This window comes from Leucopleurus acutus, assembly GCF_964270905.1.
Source record: "Leucopleurus acutus genome assembly, chromosome: 3".
Lineage (NCBI taxonomy): Eukaryota > Metazoa > Chordata > Mammalia > Artiodactyla > Delphinidae > Leucopleurus > Leucopleurus acutus.
In genome coordinates, this window is record NC_139145.1 from 8,854,885 (window position 1) to 8,876,828 (window position 21,944).

Here is a 21,944-nt window from a genome sequence, read left to right on the forward strand (position 1 = left end):
TATGAAGGGAACCCAGGGGGCCCTCCACCAACCCTGGGGTCCGCAGCTTTAGAACCCCCAGCAGGTGAGGTCGGAGGAAGAGGGGCTGGCAGACAGGGGGACGGGAGCGGGCAAAGGCTGGAATGGGGTGGTGGTATAATTGGGGCTGGCAAGGGGACAGTGGCCACAGTTGGGACAGGAGAGAGTCACAGTTTGGGTAAGGGTCTCAGTGTGGCCAGTTTGGGTAGAGTAGGGGCATCCTTTGCAGCAGGAGACAGTGTAGGACAGGAAAGGCATGATATGGGCTGCGGAGAGGTCAGGGTCAGGGTAGGGTCAGGATAGGCAGGCTGCTCAAAGGTCAGGATTGGGTGGGGGGACTCTGTCCAAGTCCACAGTGCCTGACCTCTGAGACTCGCTGATGAATGAATGCATGAGGGGCCAGAAACAGGTGCCCAGCTGGATACCGGTTAGGTGGATGGCAGGGCTGGGGCGTTCACCCTGGTGCTCCCTGGCTGCCCAGTTCCCCTTCTAGCAGAGGCTGCTGATTTCATCTGTCAAACCCAGAGTCCAGGATCCTGGCTGGTCCAGCTACTTCTCTGTTCTTGTGACTCAGCCTCCTGAGTAAAGATTTTGATTCCATTCAGGCCTGGGTTCCCGCTTTGATGGGCAGCTTACTCAACCTCATTGAGCTTGACTTTCCTCTTCTGTCATATCTTTTCCCCTACTATTTATTTACTGAGGACCTGATGGTTAAGAACATGTGTTTGGGAGCTGAACTGACTGAGCACCAATCCCATTATCATCTCTCAGCTTCCGTTTCCTTGTCGGCAAAACGGGGATAATAATAACTCCTACCTTCCAGGGTTTTATACAGAGTAGATGAGTTAATTAATACCCATTTAAAAAAACTTAGAATAGTGTCTGGCACATGGTAGGCACTCAACTTTGTCCCAATCTGTTTTCACTGAATTTTGCTGCTTAACAAACCTGCAAGATACAGGGGCTGTGCCTCCCTTTTGCAGATAAAGAGCATCAGGGGAGGAAAGCAACTTGGTAGGAGGGTCACCTACTAGGTGGCAAATCTAGCCTTGTACTCACCACATCCCTCACACTCCCTTCCCTGAAGGCTTGGAAAGCACTTTAGTTTCGGCTTCTGAAAGGCACGTCCCAGTGTTGTGCAAAGAGCAGCCTTGCCTAATGCAGGGCACAGGGCTCCCAAGTAGCAGCAGACTTTTAGCTGATGTGGATGGCTTGCTGCCCCTCCCCCATCCGGCTCCCCCAGCCTTGACACAGCTTTGAGGGCCTGGCCCATCTCCCCAGCTGCATGTGGTGGAGGAGGGACTCTCCTGCCCCAGCCCCTCATCTCACCTCTGTCCCTGGCTCCTTGGACCCATCTTGTGTCCTGTCAGTGCCCCTAACACACACACAGCACCTCCCCAGCCTCACCCATAGCTTCATGGGCCAGGATGTCTGACCGTCTCCACCAGGAGCCCCCACAGGTGAAGATGACTGCTCGGATGAATTCACGGCCGCAAAGCTTCACTCCGTAGGGTGCTGCCTGGGCCTCTGTCCACAGCTCCCCAGCCAGCACCCCCATGGCCAGCAGCAGCAGCAGAGGACGTTTGGCCATGCTGGACAGGGCTGCCTGAGATGTGAGAGGTGGCACAGCAAGGCAGCTTCCTGTGGTTGGTGCCGCCACCGCCTCCTGGCCCCCCATTTATACATCTTAGCTCCCCCCTCTTGTCATGCCTGTCATGGGGGAGCAAAGTGACCTCCTTTATCTCCACTAGCAGAGAGGAGGCAGGCACGCGGCCCCCTCCACCCCTCCAGCACTGACCTTTCCCGTTTCCCGGACCAAGCGCTAACCTTTCACCAGGGATGGGGTGACGTGGTCCAGCTCACTGTCATCTTCAACAGAGAGACGTGAGAAGGCCTCCACTTAGCAGAGACCAGGAACCCAGATCCCCACCAGACCGGGAGAGAGGGCACAGCCAGCCCCCCATCACCACCATACTGCTAGGGTCCCAGGCCTTCTCCATAATAACAAGAAAAATGAGTGCTTACACAGTATGCACTGTGGGGCCAGGCACTGCTCTAAATATGTATATTTGTTTAATTGATTTAATCCTCCCAACAGCCTATGATAATAGTTCTCATTTGAGCAAGTCTCCGAATCTCCTGGAGGGCTTGTTAAAACACACATCACTGGGCCCTATGTGCAGAGTGTCTGAAAATCTGCATTGGCGACAAATTTCCGGGCCATGCTAATGCTGCCGGTCCAGAAACCACACTTTTTTTTTTTTTAACTTTTTATTTTATATTGGAGTATAGCCAATTCATAATGTTGTGGTAGTTTCAGGTGCACAGCAAAGGGCCTCAGCTATACATACACATGTATCCATTCTTCCCCAAACTCCCCTCCCATCCAGGCTGCCACATAACATTGAGCAGAGTTCCCTGTGCTATACAGTTGGTCCTTGTTCAGAAACCACACCTTTAAGAGCCACTGGACTATGAGACTAGGACTAAGACTGTCTCCAGGTTACAGGTGAGGAAACAGAAGAGTGACCTAAGGTGCCCAAGATCAGCTAGTAAGTGGAGGTGGGAGTTGGGGTTCAAACAGAGCCTCTGGTTCCAGAGCTCATGCTCTCCAAGGGAAAAATTTTTTTTTAACTTTTATTGGAGTATAGTTGATTTACAATGTTGTGTTAGTTTCAGGTGCACAGCAAAGTGAATCAGTTATACATACACATATATCCACTGTTTTTTTAGATTATTTTCCCATATAGGCCATTACAGAGTATTGAGTAGAGTTCCCTGTTCTATACAGTAGGTTCTTATTAGTTATCTATTTTATTTATAGTAGTGTGTGTATGTCAGTCCCAATCTCCAAATGCATCCCTCCCCCCAGGGAAAATTTTTAAGGATTAAAAAATACTCTTGGGACTTCCCTGGTGGTGCAGTGGTTAGGAATCTGCCTGCCAATGCAGGGGACACAGGTTCGAGCCCTGGTCCGGGAAGATTCCACATGCCACAGAGCGACTAAGCTCATGCACCACAACTACTGAAACCTGCGTGCCTAGAGCCCACGCTCCCCAACAAGAGAAGCCACTGCAATAAGCCCGCGAACCGCAACGAAGAGTAGGCCCCGCTCGCCGCAACTAGAGAAAGCCCGCGTGCAGCAACAGACCCAATGCAGCCAAAAATAAAGAAGTAAATTTATTTTTTAAAACATTGTTATGGCAACAGAGTTTCAGTTTCGCAGATGAAAAGGGTTGTGGAGATGGATGGTAGTGATGGTTGCACGACCATGTGAATGTACTTTATGTCGTTGAACTGGACACTTAAAATGGTTAAGATGGTACATTTCATGTTATGTTACCATAATTTTAAATGTACCATCTTAACAGTGGGCTGTTTAACAGTGGGCTTTCCGGATACAAATGAACTTATTTACAAAACAGAAATAGACCCACAGACAGAAGACAAACTTATCATTACCAAAGGGGAAAGGGGTGAGGGAGGGATAAATTAGGAGTTTGGGATTAACATATACACACTACTATATATAAAATAGATAACCAACAAGGACCTACTGTATAGCACAGGGAACTATACTCAATATTTTGTAATAACCTATAAGCGAAAAAATCTGAAAAAGAATATATATATATATATACACACACACATATATAAATGTGTGTATAACTGAATCACTGTTCTATACACCTGAAACTAACACAACATTGTAAATTAACTATGCTTCAATTTTTTTAATAATTTTTAAAAAATATTTATTTATTTATTTATTTGACTGCACCAGGCCTTAGTTGCAGCACGCGGGATCTTTAGTTGTGGCATGCGGAATCTAGTTCTCTGACCAGGATCGAACCCGGGCCCCTTGCATTGGGAGCACGGAGCCTTAGCCACTGGACCACCAGGGAAGTCCCTATACTTCAATTTTTTAAAAAATAAATTATTTTATTTTATTTTATTTATTTTTGGTTGCATTGGGTCTTCATTACTGCATGCGGGTTTTCTCTAGTTGCTGCGAGCGGGGGCTACTCTTCGTTGCGGTGCGCGGGCCTTTCATTGTGGTGACTGCTCTTGCTGCAGAGCACAGGGGCTCTAGGTGTGCAGGCTTCAGTAGTTGCGGCTCGTGGGCTCTAGAGCACGGGCTCAGTAACTGTGGCACACGGGATTAGTTGCTCCGCGGCATGTGGGATCTTCCCAGACCAGGGATGTCCCCTGCATTGGCAGGCAGATTCTTAACCACTGCGCCACCAGGGAAGCCCCCTATACTTCAATTTTTAAAAATATTAAACAATAACAAAACACAACAAGTAAACCCCAATGGGCTCTCCGGGAAAAAAAAAAAAAAAGGCCCTGATTTATACCAGTTATAGGTTTCTGGCCAATTTCAAGCTACCAGCGTGATATCAGTGTGATGTTGCCAAATTCCTGAAAAGGTAACAATCAGTTTTCACAAGTCAGTATAAGCCGGCTCCAGGACACCACCAAAATGTGAAAAACATTGCAATTTGCTCAATTTAAAAAATAATGATTTTTTTAAACACCCATGTCATCATTACCCAGATCAAGAAGAAGGATAGTGCCAGCACCACAGATGTCAACCGCCCCCCACCCCGCATCCCCAGTCACAATTTCTTCCCTACAGAGGTAGCCACCATCCTGACTTCAGCCATCACCACTTCTTTGCTTTTTATTCGTTTTTTTTGTTTGTTTGTTTGTTTGTTTTTCACCGTGCCACATGGTTTATGCGATCTTAGTTCCCCAAGCAGGGATTGAACCCAGACCCTCTGCAGTGAAGGCTCGGAGTCCTAACCACTGGACCGCCAGAGAATTCCCTGCTTTGAATTAGTTTTAACACCAACCTGGGCATCTCTGAAACAGATAACTGAATCTCTGAAACATAACTGAGTCTATTTCTTTCTTTTTTTTCCTTTTTTTTTTTTTCATTCTAACAAATTGAACTTTTTATCAAAGTTCATACAGATCTGGGCACATACAGAAAAGTGCCCAGATCATCAGTGGACACCTGGAAGAATTTTCACAAACTGAACACACTTCTGCATCCACCCCTCAGGTCCAGAAACAGAACATTCCCAGCCTCCATCCAGAGCAGGGAAATTAAACTCCACTGTCTGGGAGGAGTATGGAAGAATTTGTGGACATATGTTAAAACTATACTAACTAATAAATGCTTTGAGTGAGATGCTTTGAGGCTATGCAAAGATCCTGTTTCCTGTTCCACCCACTGATATTAGCATTCATTGGTGGAGCGTGTGCATTTGCTATTATTTATTATTTGGAATTCTTCTGTAAGGAAGAGTTGTTTCATCTCCATTTATTTACTTGTGCAATTATTTGTTTATACCAGTATGGACTCATGAATAGTTATTTTTATTCTTTGGGTTAAAATTCAATACTATTATTATTTATTTCACCACCCAAATTGTTCCAGCTTTGGCCATTGGGAGCTCTTTCAATTGGTCTCTGCTCTAAGCATTTTCTTTCAGGCACTGCTCTTTTGACATGACTATCTCTCTCTGTCTCTGTCTCTCTGTCTCTCTGTCTCTCTGTCTGTCTGTCTGTCTGTCTGTCTGTCTCTCTCTCTCTCTCTCTATATATATATATATATATATATATATATATATTTTTTTTTAAGTACTTCCTTACTGTCTGGCACCACAAGATGTTCCAGGCTCATGTTGCATTTCCCCTGCCCCAGTCCTAGTATCAGCCATTTTCCCAAGGAACCTGTGTTCCCTTTACTGGAGAGTGGCATTGAGAAGCCAAGACCTGGATGCTGAGTCTGCTCATTGCTACTGAGGGTGGGAGTTGATGTTGTTGCTTCTGGGCCTTCTCAGCTGACAGCATCACTTTAAAAAAAAAAAATATTGAGGTAAAATTCATATGAAATAAAATTGACCTTTTTTTTTTTTTTTTTTTTTTTTTTGCAGTACGCGGGCCTCTCACTGTTGTGGCCTCTCCCGTCGCGGAGCACAGGCTCCGGATGCGCAGGCTCAGCGGCCATGGCTCACGGGCCCAGCTGCTCCGCGGCATGTGGGATCTTCCTGGACCAGGGTACGAACCTGTGTCCCCTGCATCGACAGGAGGACTCTCAACCACTGCATCACCAGGGAAGCCCAAAATTGACCATTTTAATGTTACATGTACATGCATGTTCATAGTAGCACTAGTCACAATAGCCAATAAGTGGAAACAGCCCTGATGCCCATCAACAGATGACTGGATAAACAAAATATGGTCCGCCCATACAATGGAATATCACTCAGCCTAGAAAGGAACGAAGCAATGACACATGCTACAATGTGGATGAACCTTGAAAGCATTATGCTGAGTGAAAGAAGCCAGACACCAAAGGTCACATAGTGGATAATTCCATTTATAGGAGATGTCTGGAATAGCCACACCCATAGAGACAGAAAGCAGACTAGTGGTTGCCAAGGGTTGGGAGGAGGGAGGAATCAGGAGTAATTCCTACCGGTATGTCTCTGGGGTGACGAAAACATTTTGGATCTAGACAGAGGTGGTGGTTGCACAGCATTATGAATATACTAAATACCACTGAATTGTTCACTTTACCACGGTTAATTTTATATGTCCATTTCACCTCAATTTATTTATTTATTTGTTTTGTTTTTTGTTTTTGGCCACACCGTGCAGCTTGTGGAGCTTCCCCAGTGAGGGATCGGAACTGTACCCCCTGCAGTGGAAGTGCAGTCCTATTTAATTATTTATATTATATATTTTTAAATTTCACCTCAATTTACAAAAAACGACAATAAGGGCTCTGGTGATGGGCAGAACGGGGTTCGAATCCCATGTCTGCCTAGTTCCTGCTGTGTGACCCTCGGCAAGTCACTTAAGCTCTCTGTGCCTTCGTTTCCTCACCTGTAAAACAAGGAGGATTCAATGAGTGCGTCAAATTCTTAAAACAGTCTGTGGCATGCAGTAAGTGCTGTTTAATTAAATGTTATTTCTTTTTTTTTAATTTTTTAATTTTTATTTTTATTTTGGCTGTGTTGGGTCTTTGCTGATGCACGAGGGCTTTCTCTAGTTGTGGCGATCGGGGGCTACTCTTCATTGTGGTGTGCGGGCTTCTCATTGGGGTGGCTTCTCTTGCTGTGAAGTGTGGTCTCTAGGCGTGCGGGCTTCAGTAGTTGCAGCACATGGGCTCAGTAGCGGTGGCACACGGGCTCTAGAGCTCAGGCTCAGTAGTTGTGGTGCATGGGCTTAGGTGCTCCTCAGCATGTGGAATCTTCCCAGACCAGGGCTCGAATCCGTGTCCCCTGCATTGGCAGGCGGATTCTTATCCACCGTGCCACCAGGGAAGCCCCTTAAATGTTATGTCTACTTGACACATCCCTTTTGGATTTGAACTTTATTCCTTTGTCCTTTTCTTCATGACAGACTCCTGGCCTTGGTTGCCCCCAAGGCCAAGGCCAACGCTCCAGAAGACAGGGGTCATATCTGACTGTACTGCTTCAAAAGGGCTGATGAATAATATGTTGCCCTCCTCTGCCTCTTCTCCTGGCCACTCTCTACGGATGTACCCTTCTGCCCTTTTCTCCATATCCCCAGTCCTGGCCCAGGGGTTGCTGATGAACAAACACGTCAGGAAATATTTGTTGCCTGACTGTTTGACTTTAACTGACTGTCCCAGAACCAGAAGCTTCTTTCGTGCCTCACACAGAATCAGAATTTTGAGCCCATCACAGCTGAGTGCAAATCCCACTTCCTGCAAGCAAGGCGCTGCACCTCTATGAGTTCATTGGGAAGATGTAGATAATAAGCGTATCTACTTTAATGGGGTTGTTTGAGGACTTGGGTGAAATTATGCAAAGTGCTTAGCACTGGGCATGACACCCAAGTGCAGAGGGTTGAATGGTGACCACCTCCTGGTGATATATCGCAGGACCTTATGAACGTGATCTTATTTGGAAAAAAGGATCTTTGTGGATATAATTAAGGACTCTGAAATGAGATCATCCTGGATTATCTGGGTGGGCCCTAAATCCGATGACAAGTGTTAATAGACAGAGACAGAAGAGAAAAGGCCAAGTGAAGATAGAAGCAGAGATTGGAGTGATGTAGCCAAAGAGGCCAAGTCATGCCAGAAGCCACCAAAAGCTGCAAGAGAACGAAAGATCCTCCCCTAGAGCCTTGGGAGCGAGCCACAGCTCCGCTGACACTTTGATTTCAGACTTCTGGCCTGCAAAACTGTGAGCGAATAAATTTCCACTGCTGTAAGCCACCCAATTGCGGCGAACTGTTACAGCAGCCATAGGAAACTCATATATAAGAATTGGGAAATGTTATCTGCTACCAATATCATTACTGTTACTGTCATCATCATCATCATCACCATTATCATGGGCAGCATAAAAATGCACTTCAGGGACTTCCCTCGTGGCACAGTGGTTAAGAATCTGCCTGCCAGGGCTTTCCTGGTGGCGCAGTGGTTGAGAGTCCGCCTGCCGATGCAGGGGACACAGATTCGTGCCCCGGTCCGGGAAGATCCCACATGCCGCGGAGCGGCTAGGCCCGTGAGCCGTGGCCGCTGAGCCTGCGCGTCCGGAGCCTGTGCTCCATCCGCAACGGGAGAGGCCACAACAGTGAGAGGCCTGTGTACCGCAAAAAAAAAAAAAAAGGAATCTGCCTGCCAATGCAGGGGACACGGGTTTCAGCCCTGGTCCGGGAAGATCCCACATGCCACAGAGCAACGAAGCTGATGTGCCACAACTACTGAGCCTGCAGTCCAGAACGTGATCCACAACTAGTGAGCCCACGTGCCGCAGCTACTGAAGCCCGTGCGCCTAGAGCCTGTGCTCCGCAACAAGAGAAGCCACCGCAATGAGAAGCCCGCGCACCACAATGAAGAGTAGCCCCCACTCGCCGCAACCAGAGAAAGCCCGTGTGCAGCAACTAAGACCCAACACAGCCAAAAATAAATAAATAAATAAATAAATTTATATTAAAAAAAACACCCACAACGCAGATCTTTAAAAAAAAAAGCACTCAAATCTTACCAATCAATCCTAAATAAAGCCATTCTCCTAATTTGTTAACTAATTTTTTGATTTTTTTATTTATTTAATTTTTGGCTGTACCAGGTCTTAGTTGCAGCACGCGGGATCTTTTAGTTGTGGCATGCGGGCTCATAGTTGCAACATGCGGACTTCTTAGTTGTGGTATGTGAACTCTTAGCTGCAGCATGCATGTGGGATCTAGTTCCCCGACCAGGGATCAAACCCGGGCCCGCTGCTTTGGGAGTGTGGAGTCTTACCCACTGGACTACCAGGGAAGTCCAGTTAATTTTATTTTTGAACAGTTAATACATTCATGGGCTTCAAAAAACGAAAAGTATAAGGTTTATGCTGCAGTATCTCCCTCCCAAGTCTTAGTTCCCCTCTCTTCACCCACAGGTAACCCACTGCTCTTGATTTCCCGAGTATCTTTCTGGAATTTCTGTGCACATATGAAAAGAAATATGAATACAAGTCCTTATCCCTCCACCCCCTCCAACACACACACACCTGCTTTTACATTAAAGGTAGCATTAAAATGTTGGGTTTTTTATTGTGGTAAAATATATATAACATAAAATATACCATTTTAGCCATTTTTAAGTATAAAGTTCAGTGGCATTAAGTACATTCACAATGTCATGCAATTATCACCATCACCCATCTCCAGAAATTTTTCATCTTCCCAAACTGAAACTCTGTCCCCAGTTAAACAGGCACTCCCCATTCCTCCCTCTCCCAGCTCCTGGTAACCACCATTCCACATTTTGTCTATGAATTTGCTTTTTCAAGGTACATTGCAAATTGGAACGATACAGGACTTTCCCTTTTGTGTCTAGATTCTTGCATTTAGTGTAATCATTCAAGGTTCATCCATGTGGTAGAATGTGTCAGAATTTCAGTTCAAGGTAACATGTTTTACATATTCTTCTGCACCTTCCTCCTCCACCCCCCCAACTTAACAACAAATGCTGGAGTGCTCCCCTTTCCAAAGCTCTCTTTATGCACCCTTGTCATTTTCTACAGCCGGATGGTATTTTGCCATGTAGATACCCCATAGTTAATTTCACTGCCAGAGACAGACATTTTTTCATTCGTTTGTTCTTAGGTTAACACTGCAGTGAAGAACCTTGCACCAATGTCATTTCACACGTATGCAAGTGTATCTGTATATAAATTCTGCAATGTGAGATTTCTGGCTCGAAGATTATGTGCATTTGTAATTTTTACAGATATTACCAGATTTCCTTCCTTGAGGGTTAGATTAATTCACACTCCCTCCAGCAATGGATAAGAGTCCTGTTTCCCTTCAGCTTCACCAACCGAATATTATCAAACTTTGGATTTTTGCCAAAAGAACAAGTGAAAAGTGGTATCTCAGAGTAGAGAAAATTTGCATTTGCCTAACCACAAGCAAGACAGAACATGTTTCCATATTTCCATGTGTTTAAGAGCTATTTATAGTTTTCTTTTTCCTCTCTGGTCACCTTCCTTATCCATTATTCTTTCAGGTTGTTGATCTTTTCCTTCCTGATTCCTAGGAGTTTTTTTTTTTTTTTTTTTTTTTTTTTTAATTAATTTATTATTTTTGGCTGCGTTGGGTCTTGGTTGCTACGAGCCGGCTTTCTCTAGTTGCCACGAGCAGGGTATACTCTTTGTTGCAGTATGTGGGCTTCTCACTGAGGTGTCTTCTCTTTGTTGCAGAGCACGGTCTCTAGGCGCACAGGCTTCAGTAGTTGTGGCATGTGGGCTCAGTAGTTGTGGTGCACGGGCTTAGTTGCTCCATGGCATGTGGGATCTTCCTGGACCAGGGCTGAAACCCGTGTCCCCTGCATTGGCAGGCGGATTCTTAACCACTGCGCCACCAGGGAAGTCCCTTGTTTTGTTTTGTTTTCTTTTGTTTTGTTTTGTTGGCCACTCCATGCAGCTTGCAGGATCTCAGTTCTCTGACCAGGGATTGAACCCGGTCCACGGCAGTGAAAGCCCGGAATCCTAACCACTAGGCCACCAGAACTCCCCTAGCAGTTCTTATATGTTAAGGAAGCTTACCATATGGTTATGAAATGTGTAGTAAATATTTTTTCCCGATTTGTCATTTCTCTAAACTCTTAAGATTACTGACCACTAACGTTTATTGAGGATTTGCTACATGTCTGGCTTTGTCCTAGGTTCTTTAAACACACCATCTCTGTTCAACCTTATGACACCATTTTTCATCTCTAAATACTACAACACACATTTTCGTACATAATATAATGCCATTTTCACACCTAACAAAATATACAGTCATTCTTCAGTATCATCTTACACCAAAGCGAATGTTAACATTTCCCCGAGTCTCTGAAATATCTGTTCAGAGTTGGTTTAGAGCAGTGCTGGCCAATGAGAATGTGTTTTCCCATATAGTAGTCACTAGCTACATGTGGCTGTTGAGCGCTTAAAATGTTTCCTGTGAGACTGAGGAACTGAATTCTTCATTGTATTTTATTTTACTTTCTTTAAGTTTTAATAGCCACATGGAAAATTACAGGCCGATATACCTGATGAAGCTAGATGCAAAAACTCTCAACAAAATATTAGCAAATCAGGAACTTCCTGGCAGTCCAGTGGTTAAGACTCTGAGCTTCCACTGCAGGGAGTAGGGTCTGCCCCCTGGTCAGGGAACCAAGATCCTGCATGCCCTGTGGCTCGGCCAAAAAAAAAAAAAAAATTAGCAAATCAAATTCAACAATACATTAAAGGGCTCATACACCATGATCAAGTGGGATTTATTCTAGGGATGCAAAGAGGTTCAACACTTGTAAATTAATCAGCGTGATAAACCACATTAACAAAATGAAGGATAAAAATCATGTGATCATCTCAATAGATGCAGAAAAAATATCTGACAAAATTCAATATCCTTTCCTGATTAAAAATTCTCAGCAAACTGCTATTCAGAGGAAATGTACTTAATGTAACAAAGGCCATATATGACGAGCCCACAACTAACATCATACTCAACACTGAAAGTTTTTCCTCTAAAATTAGGAACAAGATAAGGGTGCCCACTCACTACTTCTATTCAACATAGCACTGGAAGTCCTAGCCAGAGCAGTTAGGCAAGAAAAAGAAATAAAAGGCATCCCCTCCTGTAAAAATAGCCACACAGGACTAGCAATTACCATATAAGACAGTGCAGATGTAGAATATGACTTCCTCACCCAAATACATCTCACCTGTACTCACTCTATTATTCCCCTCCCACTTGGCCCTCAGCCTTTTGCAGTGTGATATCTGCCCCCCGGCAAATTGCCATGAACCCAGGTCTCACCCCAGCCCCGCTTCTCCCCAGATTCTATCATACCTTCATTGGTTCATGCAAAGCCCTCACCAGTTTAATTTCTGTCCCCTCCATCCCAGATTCCCAATTCCTTGCCCTTCCCAAACCTTTGCCAGCATCCCTAAGGCATTTGCTACGTGTTCTTAAGCTGGTAGATATTCTTAAATAATAGGATGTATCATTTTGTGTGTTCATACTTTTACTTTATATGCTTATACAAGTATGCTGTAATTTGCAAAATGACATTGTGTACTAGATCTCCATCTGTATCCTTTTCAGTGATATATTGTGGGATTTTTTGTTTATTTTGTTTTTACTTTTTTTTTCTTTTTTTTAACCAGATTGAAAGCATTTATTAACTTCTTTCCTTCAGCCTCCTCCCAACAAAAACTTGTCTTTCCAGAGTTGGGGGGACAGGGAATAGGTTGACACAGGTTCATGTAGATATGCATGCACCCCAAGCATTTTCTCTAAAAGCCCAATTATTTAGGGCATTCTCTCTCAGATCTTTGTTATTTTTAAATCTCAGTCCATTCCTTTCTTTTACAAATCTTCTTTTCAGTGCCTCCAGAAATCTTCCATGCGTGAAGATTGTCTTCATGCATCAGATTCATGGATATATCTGCACAGTGTTTATATATCAAACATAAATAAATAAATAAATATATTTCTTTTACCCTACTGTGTACATAGTTTGAAAAGTTAGAAGAACCACCCTGGGATTCCCTGGTGGCGCAGTGGTTAAGAATCCGCCTGCCAATGCAGGGCACATGGGTTCAAGTCCTGGTCCGGGAAGATCCCACATGCCTCGGAGCAACTAAGCTCGTGTGCCACAACTACTAAGCCTGCGCTCTAGAGCCCGCGAGCCACAACTACTGAGCCCACGTGCCACAACTACTGAAGCCCGCGCGCCTAGAGCCCACGCTCTGCAACAAGAGAAGCCACCGCAATGAGAAGCCCGCTCACCGCAATGAAGAGTAGCCCCCGCTCACCACAACTAGAGAAAGCCCGCACATAGCAACAAAGACCCAACACAGCCAAAAATAAATAAATTTTAAAAATTTTTAAAAAAGAAGAAGAACCAGCCTGCTAATCATTCACTACACCTCATGTTTAATAAGCAGAAATGCACAGGCTTTTAAGATGAATTTCCAGCATAACAGAAGGACATCTTGTTTGCATTTCAATGCACCAAGTGTCAGATTCTTATTTCATTACTCACTGGCACATTAATGGATGGCTCTTAATCTCTTTTTTTCTCTCTTTTAGCAAAACTCCATGAAGACCTCTCACTCTTGGGTCAGGAGCAAGGTTGCCTTATTTTAAAATGCTATAGTGTCTGAGTTTCACCGCAACAGCATCACATTTTTTAAGAGCTACTTTGTTGCTTTCACTGTTAGGTTAGTACTCTATCACTCCGCGTTCTTATTTCATCTTTCTAGTCCCTGAGGGATGGACACCTACATTGCTTCCAACTTCCTGCTTCAATGAGCATTCTTATCTGGTGCAAAACTCAGTGAATATAAAAACTTGGAAGAGAATTACCAAAGTTGTAGTTCTCTCTCAATTTAACAGGGATCCAATAACTGGCTTAAACAAGAGAGAATGTTTGTCTCTGCTGGCAGACAGCCTGGGGACCCTGGTCCTTCTGTCGGTTGCTCCACCATCCTCCAGGGCAGTATCTCCAAGGACATTTGGCTGTGTCTGGAGACATCCTCGTTGTCACACCTGGCAAAGGGAGGGGTTGGGGAGGTTGTGTGCTCCTGGCATGTAGTGAGTGGTGGCCAGGTATGCTGCTCACTACTCTACAGTGCACAGAATAGCCCCTGCGACAAAGAACAATTTGGCCTCAAATGTCAATGATGTCGCCTGCCCTACAACAGTCCCCACTCTTTTATTTTTTTCTTTTTTGGCCGCACTGCGAGGCATGCAGGACCTTAGTTCCCCGACCAGGGATGGAACCTGTGCCCTCTGCAGTGGGAGCGTGGAGTCTTAAGCACTGGATCACCAGGGAAGTCCCCCACTCCTTTTTGTCATGACTGACGCGTTGAAGACACCAGGACAGTTGTCCTGTAGCACACTCCACCCTTGGGGTTTGTCAGTTGCTTCCTGATGTCATCTAACTTGTTCCTCTATGCTTCCCATTTCCTGCAAACTGGATGTTAGGTCAAGAGACCTGATCAGAGTCAAGTTTAACATTTTGGCAAGATGTGTCCCAGGGGAAGCTATGAACTTCCATTGGTATCACATCAGGAGGCCCCGGAGGCCCAAGGGTTCCTGTACTGTGATGCTCAGCTTCACTGCAGCTAACACTGGTGACAGTCTGGCCTCTGTGATGGAGTCTGCATCCCTACACCTAGTGAACCCTGGGCGTATCTTGCTCCCCAACATCTTCTCACCCGATGTTTGAGAACACCCATTGATGAATACTGCCCAAATCAATTATTTCATTGGCTTCTGCAAAATGGTGATTGTTCTAATTCTCTCATTCCTTCCAGTTTTTTTGGCCATGCCACACAGGTTGCGGGATCTTAGTTTCCCAAGCAGGGATGGGGCCAGGGATCAAACCCAGGCCCCCTGCAGTGGAAGCGCGAAGTCCTAACCGCTGGATCGCCAGGGAATTCTCTCCTTCCACATTTTTTAGCTGGCATTCTTAGACTGTTTGGTGACCATGAAAAGTTACTACTGGGAAGGCAAGATCGTGCTTAATTCCTTACTTTTAATTACCAACATTTTCGGAAAGGAGTTGGTTGAGAGCTACTTCCAATGGGTTAATAAGTGTGTGTGTGTTTTAACTTTCAAATCGAGGTATAACATACATAAAGTGCACAGATCTTAAAGGGAGAGCTCAGGGAATTTTTACAGCTATATACCTGTGGAACCACCACCAGATAAAAATATAGAGCATTTCTAATCCCACACTGCCTTCCCTGCCATTAAGTTTTATAATGAGTAATTTTAATTGAAGAAATGATTTCCAGGCTTGATTGTACCAATCTTGGGGGTTCAAGGACTTCAGGAAGGTGGGGAAATGGGTGAGAAGTAAAAATAGGGCTTCTTGGCACTCCCCCACCCAACATGGCTGGCTCTGGCACCCAAACCTGTCTCACAGAAGTAGCTGCAAGGGTCGAGCGACTTGTTTTGCCAGTCAGGGTTTATCTCGGGCACCTTCTGCCTGGAAGTCTCATTAATTCTTGGGGCTCAGCTAGTATTTCCAAGCAGACGGGGACTGCCCCTTCTAGTCTTCCATCGAGGGTCACACCCAGGGGCAGAAAAGCACACTGAAAAGTCCCAGAGAAGGAGACAGGCTGTCTGGGTTCTGCTGCCTTCAGTTACATGATCCTAGAGGAGGTACTTTCCCTTCTGAGCCTTTGTTTGCTTACCTGTCAAGTGGGGGGAATATTCTGCTTTGCTGGGTTCTTGGGAGGATTTCGGCAGAATCATCAGACTACCTTTACATTTCTGACCTCACCTGTTGGCACGTTCCTCTTTGCTAATTCCACCCCTGCCAGATGTCTGTTCCAGTCCCCAGGCCTTTGCTTCTGCAGTTCCCTCCACCTCCGTTTTGTGGGGCTTGCCTGCTTTCTACAACTCAGGCGCAGTTCGAAGGAGCCCCTCCTCAGGTTACGTGGGCTACAGCGGTCTCTCTTATCACGCACACTCTAATGTTGCTTTTTTTTTTTTTAAGAGTCTTTGTTGTTGTTGTTTTCTAAATTGAAGTATAGTTGATTTACAATATTGTGTTAGTTTCAGGTGTAGAGCAAAGTTATTCATATATATATATATATATATATATATATATACACTTTCTCAGATCCTTTTCCCTTATAGGTTATTACAAAATATTGAGTATAGTTCCCTGTGCTATATTATCAGTCCTTTCTGATTATTTTCTACATAGTAGCGCCTCACAGCTCTTACGAACCTATCTTGAGTATTAATTTCACTGCTTATTGTGTCTCCTCCTGTAGTAGAATGCAGAGTCTAGGGACTTGTCTGCTTTTTTCACTTTTACAGGCAGGGCCTTGCCTGAGGAAAGTGTAATGTTCGTTGAACTAGGAAACATAAACCCAGAGAGGTGGAGCCACTTTCTCATTTGTCACACAGCAAAATCTGAATTAGAACTTCAGGCTCTGAGCCGTTGCTTTCTTTTCCCTCCCTCTTTGGTGGGGATTAGGACACAAAACTTAAGGGTTGTCAAAAAAGTTAGTCATCGAGATATTTTTAAAAGTCAAAATTGGGAATTTCCTGGCGGTCCAGTGGTTAGGACTCTGCGCTTTCACTGCGGAGGGCCGGGGTTCAATCCCTGGTCTGGGAACTAAGATCCTGGCCAGCTGTGCCGCTGCCAGGAAAAAAACAAAAAGTATAAAGAAGCAAGCTGTGTGTCGCTGCCAGGAAAAAAAAAAAAATTAATGTCAACAAAAAGCAAAAGATAAGATTCGACCTTGCACTCGCATGACTCACCCCGCCCTAATCCCAGTCCCGGCAGATCCCGTCTTTATTTAAAATTTTGCTATTCTGTTCACCATGGATTTATTTTTTTCCCATTAATTTTGATATTTAAAAAATATTGCAATACTTCATTAGAATGTTATTCATCTTGATGATTGAGTTTTTCCACCCAAGACGCTCACCCTAGTACAAGTTCCGCTTCTGTCTCTTCTCCTCCCCTAGAGAAACTGAGGCACGGAGGACTCGGGGTGGGAGTGGGGGAAGGATGGGGGAGCTGTGTGTTGTCGGTTGAGCAACCCGAGCTGCCCCGGGAGGGGCTGGACGGTGACCTTTGCTTATCGCCCGCGGAATAAGCAGCTAATTAAGTCTCCCTCGCCTGCTGGAGACCTTTCCCAGGTCGGCCCGCGCCTCCTGCAGGGCCGAGACAGCCGCGGTAGCCCCGGCAGCGCTGACCTTTCCAGGTCCAATGGGGCGGGGAGGCGGGAGAGAGCGGGATGGATTTAGGCGGAAATGGTGGCGGTGGGTATCGCGGCCCTGGGATCGAACCCCGCCCGCCTCGGCTCCCCACGTTCATCCTACCACCGTAGGGTAATAGGGGGAGGGAAAGCGTGCCCGGTGACGTCATCGAACCCCGAGCCCGGCCTCCGCCGCCAACGTCACAGACAAGCAGCGTAGCGTCACCGCATTCCTCCCGTGACGTCAGCGCGCAAGGCCAAGAACTGGCCCATAGGGGAAGGGAGAAGTCTGAAGGAAGAGCTTTACTTTCTTGCACTTCATATTTGGTAAGGCGTTTAAAGTACGCAGAAACGGACTACCACTCCCATCTGGCCTTGCGTGCTGCGCATGCGCACAGCTTCCAGCCAGAGAGCGCGGCAAACCTTTGGGCTAGATTGACGTCCCTTTAGTCGAACCAAAAGGCAAGTTTTACGGCCGCAAACCAGTCCCGACCTTACAGGCCCCACCCCTTTATTCTTAGCCCACAGCTTCCTTGAGGGAGTGACGGGCTCCTCTGCCTTTGAAGGCTTAGTTTCCCTCGATGGACATTCACACCGATGAATCAGAGCGTCGGGAAGTCGAGAGGATGTTGAAAGACGTGCCTTGGAGCCAATAGCTTAGCGGCAGGGCCTGGCGCCATCCAATCACTTTTCCCAGTGCCGCCAATCACCCTGGACCCCGCCCCCGGCGCGTGACGTAAGTAGGGTGGGTAGCAACAGTTGCCCCGGTGAGGGAAACGGAGGCGCCATAGCCACGGTAGTCGTGGCGACCAAGCAACCCGGCAACGCGAGTCAACAACAACAACCGACCGGCCGACCCCCACCCCCACCCCCCCGGCCCGGCCCGGGGACCCCGGCACGTTCTGTCCCCCTCCCAACATCGCCTCCGAGACCTGTGGAAAGCCCTTCCGCGGACAGAAGTAGGGAGAAGCCGAGGTAACCCGTGCGGCCCCAGGGTGGCGGGCCGGGCCGGGGAGGACAGCGAAGCCCGGGCGGCGGGTGTCTCTGTAATCATAATCTTGGGGGAAGGGGCGGGCGGTCAAAATGGCGGCGGCGACTGTCGGGGCCGTGGGGGAGGGGGCTGGGGCCCGGCTGGGGCTACACCACCCGCCCCCGGGCCCCGCAGCCCGGCCCCCGCAAGGGGCGGGCGCTCGCAGGCAGACGGCGAGTGGAGGTAGGCCGGCCAGCCGGGGCGGGGGGCTTTTATATGTCGGGAGGCACAAGGGGGCGGGACTGGGAGGGCTGGGCCAATGGGAACGAGGGAGGGGCGAGGCGGGACCGAAGTGAGTGGGCGGGGCCAGGTCATAAGGTGTGGGCGGGACCGGCCGGTGCCCCGGGAACCGGGTGGGGCAGCTATCCCCTAGGCATTCCTGCTCGCGTAAGCGATGGAAGCCACCTGTGCCTTGTCACTTTAGAACCCGCCAGGACTCAAGTGTGTACCACATGTGAGGCCTCAGTTTTCTATCCTGTAAAGTGGGGAGAATCACTGCCATCGCCTCTTTTTTGCATTTCAGGGACTCGTAATTCCTTTCAGGAATTTCTCTAGGGCTCATTCTTTAACTTTTTACTCCTATCTACTTTTTCTGAATGTTTTTTATAGATTAACTGTTAGTCTTGATTTCAACATTGCTGTTCGCTCCTAAATCTGCCTTCTCTCTGAAAAGAGATGAAGGTAGACAATTTCATGAAGCTGTGGGATAGGGGTATGGCTTTAGTCCGGACGATTTGGTTCGCAGAAAGCGAAGCCCATGGCAGAGAGGAGTGATCTTGGGTGACTGAGTTAGAAGAACAGAAACTTGATTGCTTCTATGTGGGCAGCTCTAAGATCTAAGATCTCGTCTTGTCCCTGGGCAGGGGGCTTGTTCCTGGAGATGGGACCATTCCTAGCTGTTCTGCCCATTCTGGTCTTCCTTTGGGGAAGGAAGTAAATGATGGAGTAAAGGGCGCCTGAGGAAGTTTCTGACGCTGCTTCTCTTGGCTAGACACATGTTTTTGTGTCAGTCAAGTTGGTGTCAACTGGGTCACATGTCACTGAGGAGGTACCAGCTTACAGAGCCACGTGGCCAGGGAGCTGGGACACCGAGATCAGAGGGAAGGGGAAGTGTTCCACATTTGTTAGAGGAGAATCTGAGTGACTGCTTTGCCGGGACAAGATCTGCCAGCTTGAGGAAGAATTTTTTTTTTTTTTTTTTTTTTTAAACAGCAGCTGGGCCAAGTCCACTGTGCTTATTCTCTGTCTTGCTTTGGAGCTTGGCATCAGCAGAGCCGAGTACATTCTGCAGCCGTTTTCTTTTAAAATCAATCAGTAAACTTCAGGGAGAAGGAACGTTTCAGGTTCTCCCAAAGCTTTCCCTCAAGAATTTGAGATAAGGCTTGGGAGTGTCACCTCTCCAGGGATTTTTCCCAGGTCAGGAAATAACCTGATCTGGGAAATATTTCTAAAACCTAGAAATAACCAAGTTGCCAGGTCATCGGTACCTGTTAGAAAGGCGAGCTCTGAGCAGAAAGTGATCTAGTCTTGTTAACTGCCCCTCCCCCTTCTTATATCTTATGCATTTGAAAGGCCCAAGCCCAGAGGGGTTCCTGAAGGGAACACTGGCTTTGGTCACTTGTCCTTGAAACAATCAACTGCTTTCTAGCTGTATGCTCCTGGGCAAGTAACTTAACTTCTCTGGACCTTAGTTTCCTCCTATCTAAACTAGGGACAGTGATCATTGGTAATGATTTTAATCTCATATTACTATGCTGTGGATCCCATAAAAGAATACATGTTGAGCATTAAATACATAGTAATTGCTCAAACTATGTTGGCTGCTACTGTTATTATGATGGTTGTTGCTTCCTGCTCAGCCTTTGGAATTATACCATTCGCATTTATTTTTATCATTTTGAATCGGGTGACAGCCTAGTGGCTTTAAGGCTTGACTCACTTGCTGTGTGGGCCGATGACTGGGATCCCGGGAAGCTGAGTGCTAGGACTCTAGTTTCTAGTGGGAAAGTGTCACTCTCCTAAGGCCCTTCTCCAGCTTTAGGAGGGTAGCCAGAAAGAAAATTTTTCCCTGGGCCCAGGCTCAGACTCAACCTTCTGGGAGGCAGCTGGATGAGCTGGGGCTGTGGGTGTCATGGGAAAGGTGGGGACCTGGGAAGGGTGTCTCTGGAGCTAAGGGTCTCTCCCTCCCCTTCCTGCCACATGCCCCAGCATTTTGGGGCTGAAGACGGGGGTAGACTAGGCAGAATCCACCCCCCTCCCCATCACCACCTACTAGGGACACGGCCTCCAGATAGCAACCACACAGCGCATAGTCTTCCTGGCCTAAGGGGCCTGTTCTGGACCAGGAGACATCACCTGCCCCTGTAGCACAAGCTTGCTGCTGGCAGGAGGCAGTAACTTTTCCACAAGGTCTTACCAGTCGGCAGATTTGAACCGGCTTTTGACAGTCACTAGCAGTGTGTTCCCAACATTGTGGACACTCATTTGACAGTAAAGTTGAGCCCCAGCTGTGTGCTTGTCAGTGTTTTAGTAGCTGGGGATAGAGTCATGGGCAAGGCAGGTCACATCTCCACCCCTGGGGAAAGCTTACCTTCCTGGTCGTGGAGGGAAGAGGAAAATAAACAGGAGACACGGCCAGGAAAAAAATAAAACAGGAGTATGTACTCCAGAGGGCTTGGAAGGGGGTTACTTGAGACCTGAGAAGGTGGCATATGAACTAGGACATGAGTGATAAGCAGCCAGCAGCTGGAGGCGAGGAGAGCATGCCAGTAGATGGAAGAGCTGGTGCAAAGGTCCTGAGGCAGGAGGAGGCCTGGAGCATTTGGGAAGCCACATTGCGGCTAGAACATTCAGAATGAGAAAGGGGAGAGGGCCAGATGCCCACGGCCCTGTGGGTCATGGGGAGGGCTCTGGATTTTATTCTCTGTGATGGGGAGCCTTAGAGGCTTCTCAGCAGAGAAGTGACACGATAGGGTTTGTGTTTTCAAAGGATCTTATAGACTATGCAGCAAGAGTAAAGCCAGGAGCCAGTGATGAGAGGGTCCAGGCAAGAGATGATGGTAGCCCAGACTAGCATGGTATTGATAAAGATGGAGGGAAATGCCCAGCCCTACTATCTATTTTGGAGGAATTATTGACAAGTCTTAAAAATTAAGTGGCTAGGGAATTCCCTGGCAGTCTAGTGGTGAGGACTCCATGCTTTCACGCTGGGGCCCAGGTTTAACCCCTGGTTGGGGAACTAAGATCCTACAAGCTACATGGTGTAGCCAAAACAAAAAACAAAAAAACTGGATATAGAGGATGAAGGAAACACACATTATTATATCTAATTTCCCCATTCCCCCAAAAGTTCATTTTTGAAGCCAGTCTACAAGTGAGGGAAGTGAGGTTTTCTTTCCATTTCCTTGGGAGGGCCTTGTCCAAGATGTAAACCATTCAGTTAAGTATCTGGCATCTAAAACAGTTGGCAAACTACAGCCTTCACCTGTTTTATATGGCCTGTGAGCTAAGACTGATTTTTACATTTTTAAGACTGATATTTTGTGACATGATTAATATATCATGATATGTGAAAATTATGAAAATTCAAATCTAAGTATCTAGAAATAAACTTTTATTGGCACACAGCCACA